This window comes from Oncorhynchus kisutch, linkage group LG9, assembly GCF_002021735.2.
Source record: "Oncorhynchus kisutch isolate 150728-3 linkage group LG9, Okis_V2, whole genome shotgun sequence".
NCBI classification, from domain to species: domain Eukaryota; kingdom Metazoa; phylum Chordata; class Actinopteri; order Salmoniformes; family Salmonidae; genus Oncorhynchus; species Oncorhynchus kisutch.
Window position 1 is genome coordinate 5,042,384 of NC_034182.2, and position 18,659 is coordinate 5,061,042.

The 18,659-nt window shown below is 45.5% G+C and overlaps 1 protein-coding gene across 5 annotated transcripts in view; it reads left to right on the forward strand.

Moving 5' to 3' along the window:
- The first annotated feature begins 14,780 nt into the window (after positions 1-14,780).
- The window catches only part of LOC109886766 (liprin-beta-1), a 32,045-nt gene continuing 28,166 nt past the window's right edge, over positions 14,781-18,659 (forward strand). Inside the window, exon 1 of one of the 5 annotated variants that reach the window (XM_031831601.1) lies at positions 14,781-14,881. The gene's annotated coding sequence lies outside the window, so the exon portion shown is untranslated. Of the gene's footprint in view, positions 14,882-16,025; positions 16,187-17,545; positions 17,965-18,659 lie in introns of those variants that run through there. The other 4 variants (XM_031831604.1, XM_031831600.1, XM_031831602.1 and 1 more) reach the window with 4 other exon arrangements.

Below are 18,659 nucleotides of genomic sequence, written 5' to 3' on the forward strand. Positions count from 1 at the left end.
ACAAAGGTGCTGAGATTGTGAAAGCAGACACAGATACAGGACTCTGTTGGAGAGGTTCACATGTTGTTAGAGACAGTCTCTCCCGGGGTCTGTGGTTCATCTCCTCCCTGTGGTTGTGTGGTGCTCTTGAACTGACCCCTGGCCTTGGGCGCCTCTCTACGCATCTCTAAGTGCTACTTCACTCTGCTCTCCTACTGGCCAATGGTCTCTTCCTTATCAGCTCCTGTCGTCCAGGAACTTTCTATTGTAATGCTCATCATACCAGTAGGAAGGAAATTGTCAGTACTATGCTAAAAGCATGGACGACTTTGTTATTCTCTAATCATCCTCCATGAGAAAGTGATGACATGAGGGTGGTAATAAGAAGGATCTTGCAGGGGTTTATTGCAAGGCACAGTATATGAATGGCTAGCCATTAGACTAGCTGAGATAAACATCTTATTCAGCATGCAGCAGATCATGAAATGTATAGTGGATCTTCGTTTTCCTGACAGTAAAAGTCAGGTAAGATACTGAACAGTTTTTATATGTATCAGTAAATAACTACATTGAAACATATAACCACTCCTTTGGGGAATGTGCATAATCAAGAGGGCAAGCGGTAACATCATGTTCGTAGACTGGTAAAAATAAACCCATGACCCTTTACAGGTGGGGATGATGAATGAAACCGTGGCAACGGTTCATACAGAAGGGTGAGCAGCCATCCCTGTCTGGTTGGGGCCACCCCAGGGACCCTGCTGACTTCCCTCAGCTTGTTAATTATCACCCTGTCAGCTGTGTTATGTAAGAAAGAAAGCACCAGGAAGCTGAATGATGAAAGGAAACATTCCTGGACATTTCCCCCACTAATAAGGGACAATAAATCCAGCCAAGAAGTGGAAATGAATGAACAAGCGCTTGAGTCACAAATGTTTGATATGGAGAGAGGTTGAATTGCATTAGAATGCAAACAGTTATTCGTGGCCTTCTCAATACTAACCTCTAGATATTGAAAGGTGCTCTTGCAGGCTGTTATAAAATAGTTTGACTGTAACAAAACAGTTTTAATTTGACTGGTCATGGGAGAAAGTCAAGGTCAACAGGTTGATTCAATATTTGTGAGCTACGTTTGGCATTGCTGGTTTAAGCTTGTGTTTCTTGTATTTGGCTAAATCATTTCAACATCTTAATCATAATTATCATCCTCCTCTTCATCTTCATCATCAATATTATGGTAATTGTTTTCAACTCTTGTCACGACTTCCGCCGAAGTCTGCCCCTCTCCTTGTTCGGGCGGCGTTCGGCGGTCGACCTCACCGGCTTGCTAGCCATCGCCGCTCCATTTTTCTATTATCCATTTGTTTTGTCTTGTTCCATTCACACCTGGTTTGCATTCCCCAATCACACTACATGTACTGTATTTATTCCTCTGTTCCCCCTCATGTCTTTGTGTGAAATTATTTGTGTGTTACGTGTTGTACGCACTAGGCTAAGCGTTTGTTATTTTCTGTGTTTTCCCAAAGCTTATTTGTATTGTTATACGTTTATGTTGTGTGACTATTTTGCGTGCTATACACTTTGCCTTGTTGGCTGGAGGAGGTTTTTGACGCAGCTGTGTCCGTCTGTAATATCTCTCCTGCTGTAATAAAGTGTGCGCCTGTTCACAATTCTCTGCTCTTCTGCACCTGACTTTACCTCAAGTACGAACACGCCTGACAGAATTTCACACCAACCATGGAGTCAGCGGGGTTACCTCTACCCGTCCCGCCCGGATCCAGTCCCAGCGGGATGCGTCTCTCCCTTCCCAGGGAGTGTGATGGGACGACAGCACAGTGCCAGGGGTTCCTTTTACAACTGAACCTATACCTGGCCAGCGTTCACCCAGCTCCTTCGGGAAGGGAGAGAGTGTCCGCCCTCGTCTCATGCCTCTCGGGGAGAGCTCTGGAGTGGGCAAACAGCATGTGGGGAGAGGGAGACGCGCCGTTGGACTACTTTCAGGTGCAGCTGGGAGTTTTATAGACAGAGTGTTCGCCCTTAGTTTAGGGATCCCCATCATTCCTGTGGTTAGACCGTTTCCGATGCACGTTCTGGATAGTCGACCATTAGGGTCCGGGCTAATCAGGGAAGCCACCATCTCCCTGGTCATGGAGACACAGGAGGTCACGAGGAGAGAATCAGTCTCTTCCTCATTGACTCTCCTGCGTTTCCCATGGTACTCGGCCTTCCCTGGTTGGCTCGTCATAACCCCACCATTTCCTAGCAACAGAGGGCTCTCACAGGGTGATCGCAAGAGTGCTCGGGGAGGTGTGTAGGGGTTTCCTTGGGTGCTACTATGGTGGAAAGTCCAAACCAGGTCTCCACCGTGCGTATCCCCCGAGAATATGCCGATTTGGCTCTCGCCTTCTTCTTACAGAAGAAGCCCATCAACGTGAGGATTGTGCGATAAATCTCCTGGTAGACGCTACACTTCCCAGGAGTCACGTGTATCCCCTGTCGCAAGCGGAGACGGCGGCTATGGAGACATATCTCTCAGAATCCCTGTTTCAGGGGTACATTCGGTCCTCCACTTCACCCGTCTCCTCAAGTTTATTTTTTGTGAAGAAGAAGGATGGAGGTATGCGCCTGTGTATTGACTATCAAGGTCTCAATCAAATTACGGTGAGGTACAGCTACCCGCTACCTATTTTCGCCACAACGATTGAGTCAATGCATGGGGCGTGCTTCTTCACTAAACTGGGTCTCAGGAGTGCGTAAAACCTGGTGCATATCCGGGAGGGAGACGAGTGGAAGACGGCGTTTAGTACCACCTCAGGGCATTATGAGTACCTCGTCATGCTGTACAGGTTGATGAATGCTCCATCAGTTTTCCAATCCTTTATAGATGAGATTTTTAGGGACCTGCACGGGCAGGGTGTAGTGGTGTATATCGATGACATTCTGATATACACCGCTACACATGCCGAGCATGTGTCCTTGGTGCGCAAGGTACTTCGACGACTGTTGGAGCATGACCTGTACGTCAAGGCTGAGAAATGCTTGTTCTTTCAGCAGCCGTCTCCTTCCTAGGGTATCGCATTTCCACATCAGGGGTGGAGATGGAGAGTGACCGCACTGCAGCCGTGCGTAATTGGCCGACTCCCACCACAGTAAAGGAGGTGCAGCAATTTTTAGGGTTTGCTAATTACTACCAGAGATTTATCTGGGGGTTTGGCCAGGTGGCTGCTCCCATTACCTCACTGCTGAAGGGGGTCCTGTACGTCTGCAGTGGTCGGTTGAGGCGGACAGGGCTTTTGGGCACCTGAGAGCTCTGTCTACCTTGGCTCCCATGCTGGCCCATCCAGTTCCCTCTTTGGCGTTCATAGTGGAGGTGGATGCGTCCGAGGCTGGGATAGGAGCCGTGCTCTCTCAGTGCTCGGGCACGCCACCAAAGCTCCGCCCCTGTGTTTTCTTCTTGAAGAAACTATGGAAGCTATGGAACTATGATGTGGGGGACCGGGAGCTGTTGGCTGTGGGTAAGGCTTTTTAAGGCGTGGAGACATTGGCTTGAGGGGGCTAAACACCCTTTCCTGATCTGGACTGACCACCGCAACCTGGAGTACATCCGGACAGCGAGGAGACTGAATCCTCGTCAGGCAAGGTGGGCCATGTTCTTTACCGGTTTTGTGTTTACCCTGTCCTACAAACCAGGTTCCCAGAATGTGAAGGCAGACGCACTGTCCTGGCTGTATGACACAGAGGAGCGGCCCATGGATCAGACTCCCATTCTCCCGGACTCCTGCCTGGTAGCGCCGGTCGTGTGGGAACTGGACGCGGACATAGAGCAGGCGTTGCGTACTGAGCCCGCTAACACTCCAGTGTCCCGTCGGGCGTTTGTACGTTCCGTCTGCTGTCCGTGACCAGTTGATCTATTGGGCCCACACATCTCCCTCCTCTGGCCATCCGGGGATCGGTCGGACAGGGCGCTGTCTGACTGGGAAGTACTGGTGGCCCACCTTGTCTAAGGACGTGAGGGTTTATGTTTCCTCCTGCTCGGTGTGCGCCCAGTGTAAGGATCCTAGACACCTGCCCAGAGGTAAGCTACATCCCTTACCCGTTCCACAACGGCACTGGTCACACCTGTCGGTGGATTTTCTGACGGATCTCGCTCCTTCACAGGGTAACACCACGATCCTGGTCGTTGTGGATTGTTTTTCTAAGTCCTGTCGTCTCCTCCCTCTGCCCGTCTCCCTACGGCCCTACAAACTGCGGAGGCCCTGTTTACACACGTCTTTCGGCACTACCTGAGAATATAGTGTCTGATCGGTCTTCACTTCGAGAGTCTGGAGGGCATTCATGGAACGTTTGGGGGTCTCGATCAGCCTCATCTCGTGTTTTCACCCCGAGAGTAATGGGCAGGTGGAGAGAGTGAACCAGGATGTGGGCAGGTTTCTGCGGTCCTATTGCCAGGACCGGCCGGAAGAGTGGGCGGCGTTCGTGCCCTGGGCAGTGATGGCGCAGAACTTGCTCCGCCACTCCACTTACCTCTCCCCCTTTCAGTGTGTATTGGGGTACCAGCCGGTTCTGGTACCATGGCATCAGAGTCAGACCGAGGCTCCTGCGGTGGACGATTGGTTCAGGCGTCCGTAGGAGACATGGGAGGCCATCCATGGTCACCTTCAGCGGGCCGCGCTGTGCCAAAAGACCAGCGCAGACCGTCACCGCAGTGAGGCCCCGGTGTTCGCACCGGGGGACCGGGTCTGGCTCTCGACCCGAAACCTGCCCCTCCATCTGCCCTGCCGGAAGCTGGGTCCGCAGTTTGTGGGGCCATTCAAAGGAGAGTGAACGAGGTATGTTACAGGTTACCGCTTCCCCCTGATTACCATATTAACCCCTCGTTCCATGTGACTCTCCTCAGGCCAGTGGTGGTTGGTCCGCTCCAGGAGTCTCTGGTAATTGAGGGGGCCCCGGCGTACTCCGTCCGTTCCATCTTGGATTCGGGCGTCGGGCGGGGGGGGTCTTCAGTACCTCGTGGAGTGGGAGGGGTACGGTCTTTGCCTTGTTGGCTGGAGGAGGTTTTTGACGCAGCTGCATCCGTCTGTATATCTCTCCTGCCGTAATAAAGTGTGTGCCTGTTCACAATTCTCTGTTCTTCTGCACCTGACTTCACCTCAAGTACGAACACGCCTGACAACTCTTGATCATCCTCCTATTTCCATCAGGGTTTAGCACTATCCTTCACTGCCATTCTTTATTTATATATGGGAAGGAAATGTAACCTTGCAGTTTGTTTTAGTAACTGGTCATTATGTCAAAGCAGGTCATGAAGAAAGATTGTAGAAAATTCTGGTCCAGATACTCGCAACTGCCATTATCAAATCAACTGATCCTGACAAAAGCGGGAGAAGGCTTTGTCATGTATCCAACATTGAAACAGTTTCTCCTAATGGGTTTCTCCTCAATATTATGGACTGTACATTATTAAAGGCATGGTCTTATTGGCTATGACAAGAAATAAACCCCCCCCCCCCCAAAAAAAATATTATAATAATTACACACTACACATGAATTGGAATCTTATAACACAGACTCTTAACCAAGCACAACTCCTGGAAAATGACAAACATCAGTGTCCACATCACAAGTGTTTCTAATTGTTCCAAACTGAAATGGCCCACTCACACAGATGAAGAAGGCGCAACAGAGCCTGTTCAACCTCAGGAGGCTAAAGAAATTTGGCTTGTCACCTAAAACCCACCGCAACCTCAAGGCTCTCCAGAGGGTGGTGCGGTCTGCCCAATGTATTACTGGGGGCAAACTACCTGCCCTCCATGACACCTACAGCACCCAATGTCACAGGATGGCCAAAAAGATCAAGGACATCAACCACCCGAGCCACTGCCTGTTCACCCCGTTATCATCCAGAAGGTGAGGTCAGTACAGCTGCATCAAAGCTGGGACCGAGAGACTGAAAAACAGCTTCTATCTCAAGGCCATCAGACTGTTAAACAGCCATCACTAGCACAATAGAGGCTGATGCCTATAGGCATAGACCTGGAATCACTGGTCACTTTAAGGAATGGAACACTAGTCACTTTAATAATGTCTGCATATCTGGCATTACTCATCTCACATGTATATACTGTATTCTATTTTATTCTACAGTATCTTAGTCACTTAATAATGTTTACATATCTTGCATTACTTATCTCATATGTATATACTGTATTCTATACTATTCTACGGTATCTCATTCACTTAATAATGCTTACATATCTTGCATTACTCCTCTCATATGTATATACTGTTTTTCTATACTATTCTACTGTATCTTAGTCCGTTCCGCTCTGACATCGCTCGTCCATATGTATATAGTCTTAATTCATTTCTACATAGATTTGTGTGTATTGGGTATATGTTGTGTAATTTGTTAGTTATTACTTGTTAGGTATTACTGCACTATCAGAGCTAGAAGCACAATCATTTCGCTACACCCGCAATAACATCTGCTAATCACGTGTCTGTGACCAATAAGATTTGATTAGATTTGATAAGTCGGAATATTTCCCTAACTTCCTTTGACAATTTGTACAACCTGTGACCAGCTCAACTCCAGCTGTTTATTTGCCATTCAACATGTGTCAAAGCCAGCTTATCTGAATTCATAACAGGGGCATGTTGAGGGTGTTGCTTAAACAGACGGATTTTGATAGGGATTTTTTTATTATTATGCTAATTAAATCCCGGGGCGAGGATATCAACTCTAGGGGGTTAAAGTCAGGACAACCTGCCCTCTACATACTCCTGAAACAAGAAATGGCTCCACTCCAGTCCAATTTAGTGCTCCACTACACCTTTAAGCGGATCAACTTGACCTTTAGCTCCTGTGGATAAAAGCTTCTAGCTTGCTCCCTATTGGTGCCTTCAATCAAGGACATGAGACATTAGAATCACTCTAAAGTCACTCTCAATCCATTTGCTGTCAGGCCATTGCTGTGCACCAGAATGCAAAGGGGCAGTGTCACCATCTATACCTGCGGTGTTACCCATTCACCCTCAAACCCTTCCATGTCAATCTCCATTATGATGGATCAGTCATATCTTCTTTACACAACTGCCATAGCCATGGTCTTTAAAGACAGTCATCATACATACAAATCAAATCAAATCAAATTGTATTTGTCACATACACATGGTTAGCAGATGTTAGTGCGAGTGTAGCGAAATGCTTGTGCTTCTAGTTGACAATGCAGTAATAACCAACAAGTAACCTAGCTAACAATTCCAAAACTACTACCTTATAGACACAAGTGTAAGGGGATAAAGAATATGTACATAAACATATATGAATGAGTGATGGTACAGAGCGGCATAGGCAAGATACAGTAGATGGTATTGAGTGCAGTATATACATATGAGATGAGTATGTAAACAAAGTGGCATAGTTAAAGTGGCTAGTGATACATGTGTTACATAAGGATGCAGTAGGTGATATAGAGTACAGTATATACGTATACATATGAGATGAATAATGTAGGGTATGTAAACATTATATTAGGTAGCATTGTTTAAAGTGGCTAGTGATATATATTACATCAATTCCCATCAATTCCCATTATTAAAGTGGCTGGAGTTGAGTCAGTGTGTTGGCAGCAGCCACTCAATGTTAGTGGTGGCTGTTTAACAGTCTGATGGCCTTGAGATAGAAGCTGTTTTTCAGTCTCTCGTCCCAGCTTTGATGCACCTGTACTGACCTCGCCTTCTGGATGATAGCGGGGTGAACAGGCAGTGGCTCGGGTGGTTGCTGTCCTTGATGATCTTTATGGCCTTCCTGTGACATCGGGTGGTGTAGGTGTCCTGGAGGGCAAGTAGTTTGCTCCCGGTGATGCGTTGTGCAGACCTCACTACCCTCTGGAGAGCCTTACGGTTGTGGGCGGAGCAGTTGCCGTACCAGGCGGTGATACAGCCCGACAGGATGCTCTCGATTGTGCATCTGTAGAAGTTTGTGAGTGCTTTTGGTGACAAGCCGAATTTCTTCAGCCTCCTGAGGTTGAAGAGGCGCTGCTGCGCCTTCTTCACGATGCTGTCTGTGTGGGTGGACCAATTCAGTTTGTCTGTGATGTGTACGCCGAGGAACTTAAAACTTACTACCCTCTCCACTACTGTTCCATCGATGTGGATAGGAGGGTGTTCCCTCTGCTGTTTCCTGAAGTCCACAATCATCTCCTTAGTTTTGTTGACGTTGAGTGTGAGGTTATTTTCCTGACACCACACTCCGAGGGCCCTCACCTCCTCCCTGTAGGCCGTCTCGTTGTTGTTGGTAATCAAGCTTACCACTGTTGTGTCGTCCGCAAACTTGATGATTGAGTTGGAGGCCTGCGTGGCCACGCAGTCGTGGGTGAACAGGGAGTACAGGAGAGGGCTCAGAACGCACCCTTGTGGGGCCCCAGTGTTGAGGATCAGCGGGGTGGAGATGTTGTTGCCTACCCTCACCACCTGGGGGCGGCCCGTCAGGAAGTCCAGTACCCAGTTGCACAGGGCGGGGTCGAGACCCAGGGTCTCGAGCTTGATGACGAGCTTGGAGGACACTATGGTGTTAAATGCCGAGCTGTAGTCGATGAACAGCATTCTCACATAGGTATTCCTCTTGTCCAGATGGGTTAGGGCAGTGTGCAGTGTGGTTACAATGTGTACAGGAGGATACATTAATCTACTGTACGGACAGACAAAAATGGGGGGTAAACGGTTTTCATTAGGAATGAACAACAACGTACTGTGCAATATTCACAAGGTACTAGCACAAACTGTACTTTCAAACTAATGCTAATTTACATAGTGTGATTGCTACAGTCAAAAAGACAGCACCAAGCACGTTCACATGATGAGTACCCTCGTAATGACTACATACTCAGGATTCCATATGGATTTCAGAATTAAACAGACCGTTGAAGCAATTTTCTGAATATCTGCATTTCAAAACATATGTTTACTGCTAGTACACAGTGGTCATGTTGGTATACAGTATGCCAGATGGTGAGATGCTGGAGGATGGGCATGAGATGCAACACATAAGAGTGAAGTCTATTTGAGAGTATAATGGCTCTGGTATGTTAGCATGGCAACAGCATAATGGCTGCCTTTTGGGAAAGATGTGAAGTTCTAGAACATGTAATTCTGTCCTGTTGTTGTTATAAATGGTCCATTGACCTAATAGCCAATGTGGCTCACAGTGTGTCTCACTGCAAACGGCAAGGAGTCACATAATACACAGCTGTGGTAGGACATGGGCACTAGATGTTTTTTCATACACTGTGTGGTAGAACCACAGACTGTACATTATAAAGGGTCACGCTAGAGCACTGTGTGAGAACGAGTTCAATGCTGCATGCTGCTCTTAGCACTGTGCAATCAGAGCACACAAACCTTTGTTTGCTTCACGCGAAGTACGTTTCCAAGATAGCGTATCAGTCGGAAGTGTGTTGTGTCTTGTCCGGTGTAAATATTGTTTTCCCTTGTTTTTTCGTATATATTTCTTATATACACTGCTCAAAAAAATAAAGGGAACACTAAAATAACACATCCTAGATCTGAATGAATGAAATATTCTTATTAAATACTTTTTTCTTTACATAGTTGAATGTGCTGACAACAAAATCACACAAAAATGATCAATGGAAATCAAATGTATCAACCCATGGAGGTCTGGATTTGGAGTCACACTCAAAATTAAAGTGGAAAACCACACTACAGGCTGATCCAACTTTGATGTAAATGTCCTTAAAACAAGTCAAAATGAGGCTCAGTAGTGTGTGTGGCCTCCACGTGCCTGTATGACCTCCCTACAATGCCTGGGCATGCTCCTGATGAGGACCAACTCCTGGACAGTCTGTGGTGCAACGTGGCGTTGGTGGATGGAGTGAGACATGATGTCCCAGATGTGCTCAATTGGATTCAGGTCTGGGGAACGGGCGGGCCAGTCCATAGCATCAATGCCTTCCTCTTGCAGGAACTGCTGACACACTCTAGCCACATGAGGTCTAGCATTGTCTTGCATTAGGAGGAACCCAGGGCCAACCGCACCAGCATATGGTCTCACAAGGGGTCTGAGGATCTCATCTCGGTACCTAATGGCAGTCAGGTTACCTCTGGCGAGCACATGGAGGGCTGTGCGGCCCCCCCAAAGAAATGCCACCCCACACCATGACTGACCCACCGCCAAACCGGTCATGCTGGAGGATGTTGCAGGCAGCAGAACGTTCTCCACGGCGTCTCCAGACTCTGTCACGTCTGTCACATGTGTTCAGTGTGAACCTGCTTTCATCTGTGAAGAGCACAGGGCGCCAGTGGCGAATTTGCCAATCTTAGTGTTCTCTGGCAAATGCCAAACGTCCTGCACGGTGTTGGGCTGTAAGCACAACCCCCACCTGTGGACGTCGGGCCCTCATACCACCCTCATGGAGTCTGTTTCTGACCGTTTGAGCAGACACATGCACATTTGTGGCCTGCTGGAGGTCATTTTTTAATCTCACTTTCGATCTACCGACTGAATATACTCTCCTGCAACCATCACCCAATTAGCAGCTAGCCAGCTAACTAGCTGCTAGCTAGTAGTCAGTTAGCCACTGCTAGCGGTCTTCACCGTTAACTCAGACATCAGCCAGCCTCAGCTCGGTCAATACCTGCCAGTCTGCACAGCGCGATATCAACCCGGTCTGTTTTTTCCCTACCACATCTCCGGATTCCTACCGCAAGCTCTGGACCTTTACACCGGATCATCGCAGCTAGCTAGCTGCAATCTGAGTGGCTACACCTGGCTAACGTCTCTGTCCCGAAGCAAGCACCAGTTATCCTGGAGCTAGCCTGGAGCTAGGCCCATCTCCTGGCTAGCCGAAGAGGTCCACCAGCCAGTTCTTGGGCTACAATACCTCTTTTGCCAATTGGTCTGAATCCTTTACTGATGACACGGAGCCCCGCTGATCCATCATGACTGGTCTGACGACATAACCGTCCGAGGTGGTTTCAACAGGCTCTTCCGTTGCGATGTCGCCGGAGACCTATCTTCTAGCCCCGGCCCGCTAGCTGTCTGAATCGCCATGTCTCCAGCACACCTAGCATAGTAGCGACTACTGAATCGGCTCCCTGACTCATCTATTGCTACTCATTGGACCCTTTGATCACTCGGCTACACATGCCTCTCCCTAATGTCAATATGATTTGTCTATTGCTGTTTTTGTTAGTGATTATTGTCTTATTTCAGTGTAGAGCCCCCAGCCCTGCCCAATATGCCTTAGATAGTGCTTTGTTCCACCCCCCACACATGCGGTGACCGCACCTGGCTTAACTGGTGCCTCTAGAGACAAAACCTCTCTCATCGTCACTCAATACCTAGGTTTACCTCCACTGTACTCACATCCTTCCCTTGTCTGTACATTGTGCCTTGAATCTATTCTTCAACACCCAGAAATCTGCTCCTTTACTCTCTGTTCCGAACGCACTAGAAGACGAGTTCTTATAGCATTTAGCCGTAACCTTATCCTACTCCTCCTCTGTTCCTCTGGTGATGTAGAGGTTAACCCAGACCCTGCAGTCCGCAGCACCACTCCCATTCCCCAGGTGCTCTCATTTTTTGACTTCTGTAACTGTAAATGCTTTGGTTTCATGCATGTTAACATTAGAAACCTCCCTACGTTTGTTTTATTCACTGCTTTAGCACACTTTGCCAACCCTGATGTCCTAGCCGTGTCTGAATCCTGGTTTAGGAAGGCCACCAAAAATCCTACATTTCCATCCCGACCTACAACATTTTCCGACAAGATAGAACTGCCAAAGGGGGCGGTTTTGCAATCTACTGTAGAGATAGCCTGCAGAGTTCTGTCATACTATCCAGGTCTGTGCCCAAACAATTCGAGCTTCTACTTTAAAAAATCCACCTTTCCAGGAACAAGTCTCTCACCGTTGCCGCTTGTTATAGACCCCCCTCAGGCCCCTGCTGTGCCCTGGACACCATATGTGAATTGAGTGCCCCCAGTCTACCTTCAGAGTTCGTACTGTTAGGTGACCTAAACTGTGATATGCTTAATTAACACCGCAGCCGTCTTACAATCTAAGCTAGATGCCCTCAATCTCACACAAATTATCAACAAACCTACCATGTACAACCCTAAATCCGTAACCATGGGCACCCTCTTAGATATCATCCTGACCCACTTGCCCTCTAAATACATCTCTGCTGTTTTCAACCAGGATCTCAGCGATCACTGCCTCATTGTCTGTGTCTGTAATGGGTCCGCAGTCAAATGACCACCCCTCTAAATACATCTCTGCTGTCTTCAACCAGGATCTCAGCGATCACTGCCTCATTGTCTGTGTCCATCACTGTCAAATGCTCCCTAAAACACTTCAGCAAGCAGGCCTTTCTAATTGACCTGGCCCGGGTATCCTGGAAGGATATTGACCTCATCCCGTCAGTAGAGGATGCCTGGTTGCTTTTCAAAAGTGCTTTCCTCACCATCTTAAATAAGCATGCCCCATTCAAAAAATGTAGAACTAAGAACACATATAGCCTTTGGTTCATCCCAGACTTGACTGCCCTTGACCAGCACAAAAACATCCTGTGGCGTTCTGCATTAGCATCGAATAGCCCCCACGATATGCAACTTTTCAGGGAAGTCAGGAACCAATATACACAGTCAGTTAGGTAAGCTAAGGCTAGCTTTTTCAAACAGAAATTTGCATCCTGTAGCACTAACTACAAAAAGTTTTGGGACACTCTAAAGTCCATGGAGAATAAGAGCACCTCCTCCTAGCTGCCCACTGCACTGAGGCTCGGAAACACTGTCACCACCGATAAATCTATGTTAATAGATAATGTCAATAAGCATTTTTATACGGCTGGCCATGCTTTCCACCTTGCTACCCCAACAGCTCTGCACCCTCTGCACCCCCCCCCCAGCTGATGTTCTGAAAGAGCTTCAAAATCTGGATCCCTACAAATCAGCTGGGCTAGACAATCTGGATCCCTACAAATCAGCTGGGCTAGACAATCTGGATCCCTACAAATCAGCTGGGCTAGACAATCTGGATCCCTACAAATCAGCTGGGCTAGACAATCTGGATCCCTACAAATCAGCTGGGCTAGACAATCTGGATCCCTACAAATCAGCTGGGCTAGACAATCTGGATCCCTACAAATCAGCTGGGCTAGACAATCTGGATCCCTACAAATCAGCTGGGCTAGACAATCTGGATCCCTACAAATCAGCTGGGCTAGACAATCTGGATCCCTACAAATCAGCTGGGCTAGACAATTCGGACCCTATCTTTCTAATATTATCTGTAGAAATTGTTGCAACCCCTATTACTAGCCTATTCAACCTCTCTTTCGTATCGTCTGAGATCTCAGGAGGCTGGCTTTACCTAGCAAAGACTTATAGATGACCTGGAGCCAGTGGGTTTGGCGACGAGTATGTAGCGAGGGCCAGCCGACTAGAGCATACAGGTCGCAGTGGTGGGTAGTATTTGGGGCTTTGGTGACAAAACGGATGGCACTGTGATAGACTACATCCAGTTTGCTGAATGGCTTCATATTTCGCAACAAAGCATCCTTCCCTCATGCTGCCAAACATACCCTCGTCAAACTGACCACCCTACCGATCCACAACTTCGGCGATGTCATGTACAAAATAGCCTCCAACACTCTACTCAACAAATTGGATGCAGTCTATCACACATACTTATGTGTCCCATTATCAACTGCCTGTTATTACTGTAGGTAGTTATAGCATATTCATCATATCTTAGTCGAGACCAGATGACTCATTTCCTTACAGGTCTATCCCTAAGCTGTAAGACCTGCTCCAGCTCCACCTGCTGGTTCTTTTGTCTCCTCTGTCAATCAGAGCTCCATTATCAGCCGTTCTCAGGTAGCTACTGGATGTGCATGCTTTTGCTCTACCCCGAACAAACACTTACCTGTTCCAGAGCATCCACTGGTTTGTGCAAAACGATGCAAACAGGCAATTAAGTCCATGCATATCTGAAACAACAACAATTACAAGCATTTCGCTACACCGCAATAGCATCTGCTAGATATGTGTATCTGACCAATAAAATTGATTTGATGTAAGCCTAATGCCAGTGAATATCAGCAGCTGATTTAATTACAGTACCTACTTGTGTTATTATAATTCAATCCTTTTTCTATTTAACCCGTGACTGTAACCTCCTCCGGAAAATGAAAGTTCATTCAAGTGGTGATTTTCAGGAAGAGATATAAAGAAAAATATGTTCACATTCCTCCAGACTTAATGGAATCTCCCATGAGGATGTGTATGTAGTAAGTGAACTACCGAGTCCACAGTAAATTAATTGCTGGATCCACCCAGTTGCCAAGGTGATAGTCACAAGGAATTTATTGTTTCAGAAATGTGTTGTTTTTGCAGTGCTGCTGGCTTTGTTGGATAAATTGACCGTATCAATTATGCACTGTGACTGTTACAACCACTAGAGAGAGCCATTTAGCTTTACTCCAGCAGTGGCAGTCAGAATTGATTTCATGCCCAGCAAAGGTTAGTGGACTATACTCCACTCAGTGGGGAAGGGAGTTTCTGGTTACTCCACCAACGGAGTAGAGCAGAGTCCAGGCATTGTGGAATTCAGCTTTGATACGTCAAAAAATGTAAATTGCTAAATGCCTACTGTGTACCTATGTTTGTCCTCTGTAGTTGCGTGCCTTTGCTGAAACCCATACCTTTTCAATAAACGTTAACCAAATACAATCACCAACAGTTTCCTTGTTGAGATTCAATTGGCACATAACGTAGTTGCCATTTTAGAGCAACGGCAATGAGCAAACACTCAGTGGTTGTATTTGGATTTCAGCAAACAAAGGCACGCAACTACAGAGGACAAGCGTAGGTACACGGTAGGTGTTTCACAATTTAAATGTTTTGAAGTATTGACCTTGGGCGAATCGATGTAGTTGGTGCTAGATCCCACAAAGCCTGGTCTCTGATCCCCTCTGTTGGTAGAGTCGTCAGAAATGTCTTTCACCGTAGAGTTTAGTACGCTAAGCAAAGGTATGCTCAATTGGCTGTTTGTTTATTAGTTTGTATTTTATAATGATTTAACTAGGCAAGTCAGTTAAGAATACATTCTTATTTACAATGACAACCTACCCCGGCTAAACCCTCCCCTAACCCGGACGACGCTGGGCCAATTGTGCGCCGCCCTATGGGACTCCCGATCACTACCGGTTGTGATACAGCCCGGGATCAAACCAGGGTCTGTAGTGACGCCTCTAGCACTGAGATGCAGTGCCTAAAACCGCTTCGCCACTCGGAAGCCCAGTAGTATCTTCCCAGTAGTATCTTCTCCTTTGATAAAACTAGGATTTAATCCTGTGTCAATTTGCCTGTTGACCACTGTTATTTTCAGAGTGCACCCGATTTCCATAATTTCCCAATTCTAAATTCATTGTACTGATTACTGAAGCCTGCCGCAGAATGCCTTCCAAGCTAAATTATGTTGCGTAGAGACCATCATTATCAGATCCTAAAAGGAGGAAATTATGTCCTACATCATAGCTTCTCAAAGATAGAGATGAGGAGCAACACTCATAATGTACAGTTTTTGTTTAAAAACCTGACAGACATAATCTGATAACCAACAGTTTTCTAGACAGCTTTGTGGAGCAACAAAATAATATTAATATCAGTATAATATGGTATTCAATATGATTAATATTAATAAAATAAAACACATGAATAAGATAATTTACACCCATATAGATGTTATTTGGCTCATGTATAATGGTCAGTTTTCCATTAGTTATTTAATTCCCTACAAAATGAAAACCAATAGTCTGCCCCTGAGCAAGGCAGTTAACCCACTGTTCCTAGGCCGTCATTGTAAATAAGAATTTGTTCTTAACTGACTTGCCTAGTTAAATAAAGGTTAAATATACTTTTTTAATCCAAAAGTAATTTTGCCTACACAGGGTTGAAATTGGATTGAATAGCAACACTATGGAGTAGTCTGTGATTGGCCTTGGTTGGCGCATGCGCAGTGGGATATACGGCAAACTTGTGGAAGTTGGGAATTCGCCATGAAGCTTTATCAAAAGGTGTTGCGTACGGCTCGAGAGAGCACTGGAAAGTGAACTTTTGGAATAGCGTTAAGGTCGCCCTTCAAGAAGTTGACGCCTGTGAAGTTATTCTTTTTGAATTGGGTAAGTTTTTTTAAACGTTTTTTTTTTTTACGTGAAAATTTGTATTTCAGTTAAAACGGACCAGTTGTTTTGGTACTTTGATGGTCAATTGTGTGGTTTGTATGGGTTAAATTTAGTCTGCGCCATTGGATTATATATGGCCAAAAACAGTCGTTTTTCTATTCAATTGAAAAACAATGGAGAAGATTTGAGACCAACTTTCTTGGAAAGTTATTTTCTCATTGATTTACGGTACTGCTGTGCACAGCTGTCAGTACGTTAATCAGTTGATGAGAAAACTTTGGCAAGATGAGGAAAACAATGAATGGGCAACAGTTTGATACATTTTCACCTTTACCACAACTCGTGATTATGGTTACAGTGTAGCAATGAGCAATAACATCACTAATATTAAAAAGTGTTGCATACCACTGAAGTTTTTACATAATGGTCAGTGGTGTAAAGTACTTAAGAAAAAATATTCAATGAGTTTTTTGGGGGTGTATCTGTACTTAACTATTTATATTTTCGATAACTTTTACTTCACTAACGTTATATTCCTAAAGAAAATAATGTACTATTTGCTAATTACATTTTCCCTGACACCCAAAAGTACTCGTTACATGTTGAATGCTTAGCAGGACAGTAAAATGGTCTAATTCACACAATTATCAAGAGAACATTCCCGGTCATCTCTACTGCGTCTGATGTGGCAGACTCACTAAACTCATGCTTCATTCGTAAATGATGTCTGAGTGTGCTTCTGGCTATCTGTAAATAAAACGGTGCTCTCTGTTTTGCTTAAAATAAGGAATATGAAATTATTTATACTTTCACTTTTGATACTTAAGTATATATTTTAGCAATTACATGTACTCTTGTTAAGTATATTTAAAACCAAATACTTTTAGACTTACTCAAGTAGGATTATACTGGGTGACTTTCACTTTTAGTTGAGTCATTTTCTATTAAGGTATCTTTACTTTTACTCAAGTATGACAATTGGGGAACTTTTTTCCACCACTTCATATGGTATGCACACCTCCGGTAGGTAGGTCAACGTTACCTTCAGTTCAGGTAATTTCATTAACTGTAGACCTATTCATAAAGGGGGGGGGGGCTTAATTCTTGCAATTGTGGGAGACAAGGACAAGTTAGTTCAACAACGTAATTTGCATTTGGTGAGTAAAAATTGTTTATCTATAGAGCCCATGTCAAATTCATTCATTGTGTCCTTACATTTAAGGGCTCATAGTTTTATTGGTATTACTCTGTAGTCTTAAGTTGTCCAGGAAAGAGTGCTCCTTCCTGAGATATTGTCTGTGTCCTGGCTCTTGGCTATCTCTCTGTGTATTGGGTGGGGTGGGGGGGACTGAAAGCATAACAAAGGATTTACTCTCAGACAAAGACTTTGGCTCAGTCTGCTGCGCTCAGACCAATTACTGTATTTTAGATAAATATGTATTATTTTTTGGTCAAATGTCCTAAGGATAGCATGCAGTCACGTATTATACAGTAGTGTATCCAATGACTGCAACATTATCAGGCAAGGATAATCGTTTGAAATCTGTATCAGTGCTGCAAGACAACATATTCTTCACCACAAGTCCAGCGGAAAGTTGTTGTCCAAGCCAGGTCCAGCCATAAGACCAGACTTCCAAGAGCTATAGTGACAGCTTTATGTTGACAAATGTGCCCTCCAACCTAATAGCAAGGAGACAATCAACTGTGTGTCTGTCCTTTTGAAGCAAAGGTTTTTCAAGGAAATGTCAATGAATCTATTTCAGCATTATGTGCAGGTATGTTTTTTTTAAACATTTATTTTCCTTAGGCAGTGTGTCCTGTCAGTTGTTTCTCCCTCAGGCAGAGTTGAGTCAGTTCCAGCAGAGGTGAAGTTCATTGATATAGTGTGGGTTGGTCCTAGTTTGTTGTGGAGAGTAAAGTATTTTAGCATACAGCTCCTTCATCCAGTGTTCAACTGAGTTATTTGACAGACCCAGCTATGTGACGTAATAGATGTCTAGCATCTAGCTTAAAAAACCCTTCCTTCAGCTGCACCCATTCTACCAGATTTTGTCCTGAGGCTGTTCTCCACCATTCAGACCTACTTTCCCTACACATTTCCCTTTCCCTACACTCCATCCATACTTCAGGAGGACTACTCCTGTGGTGGTGTATTCTGAGTGGTGGGACAGCTCCTGGGCTCTTGGTCAAACTCAGAATGTTGTGAAGCAGTTTGGCGCATTGCTGGAGTAGACCTGATCCTTGTACTTGACATTTTAATGTGAAGACTTTGTTTCTTTCATTGCATTTGTTGTTGAATTCTTATACACATTTGCATATACACTAGCCTAAATTCCTGACTGGAATAATGTGCTTTCTGTTCACACTAAACCTCTTTGACAAGATCTTTGGCTTGCGTCACATACCAGTAGTAGCAGGGCTCAACAGTGCGACCATTTATTCACCACCATTTTATTAGAGAAATTGAGGA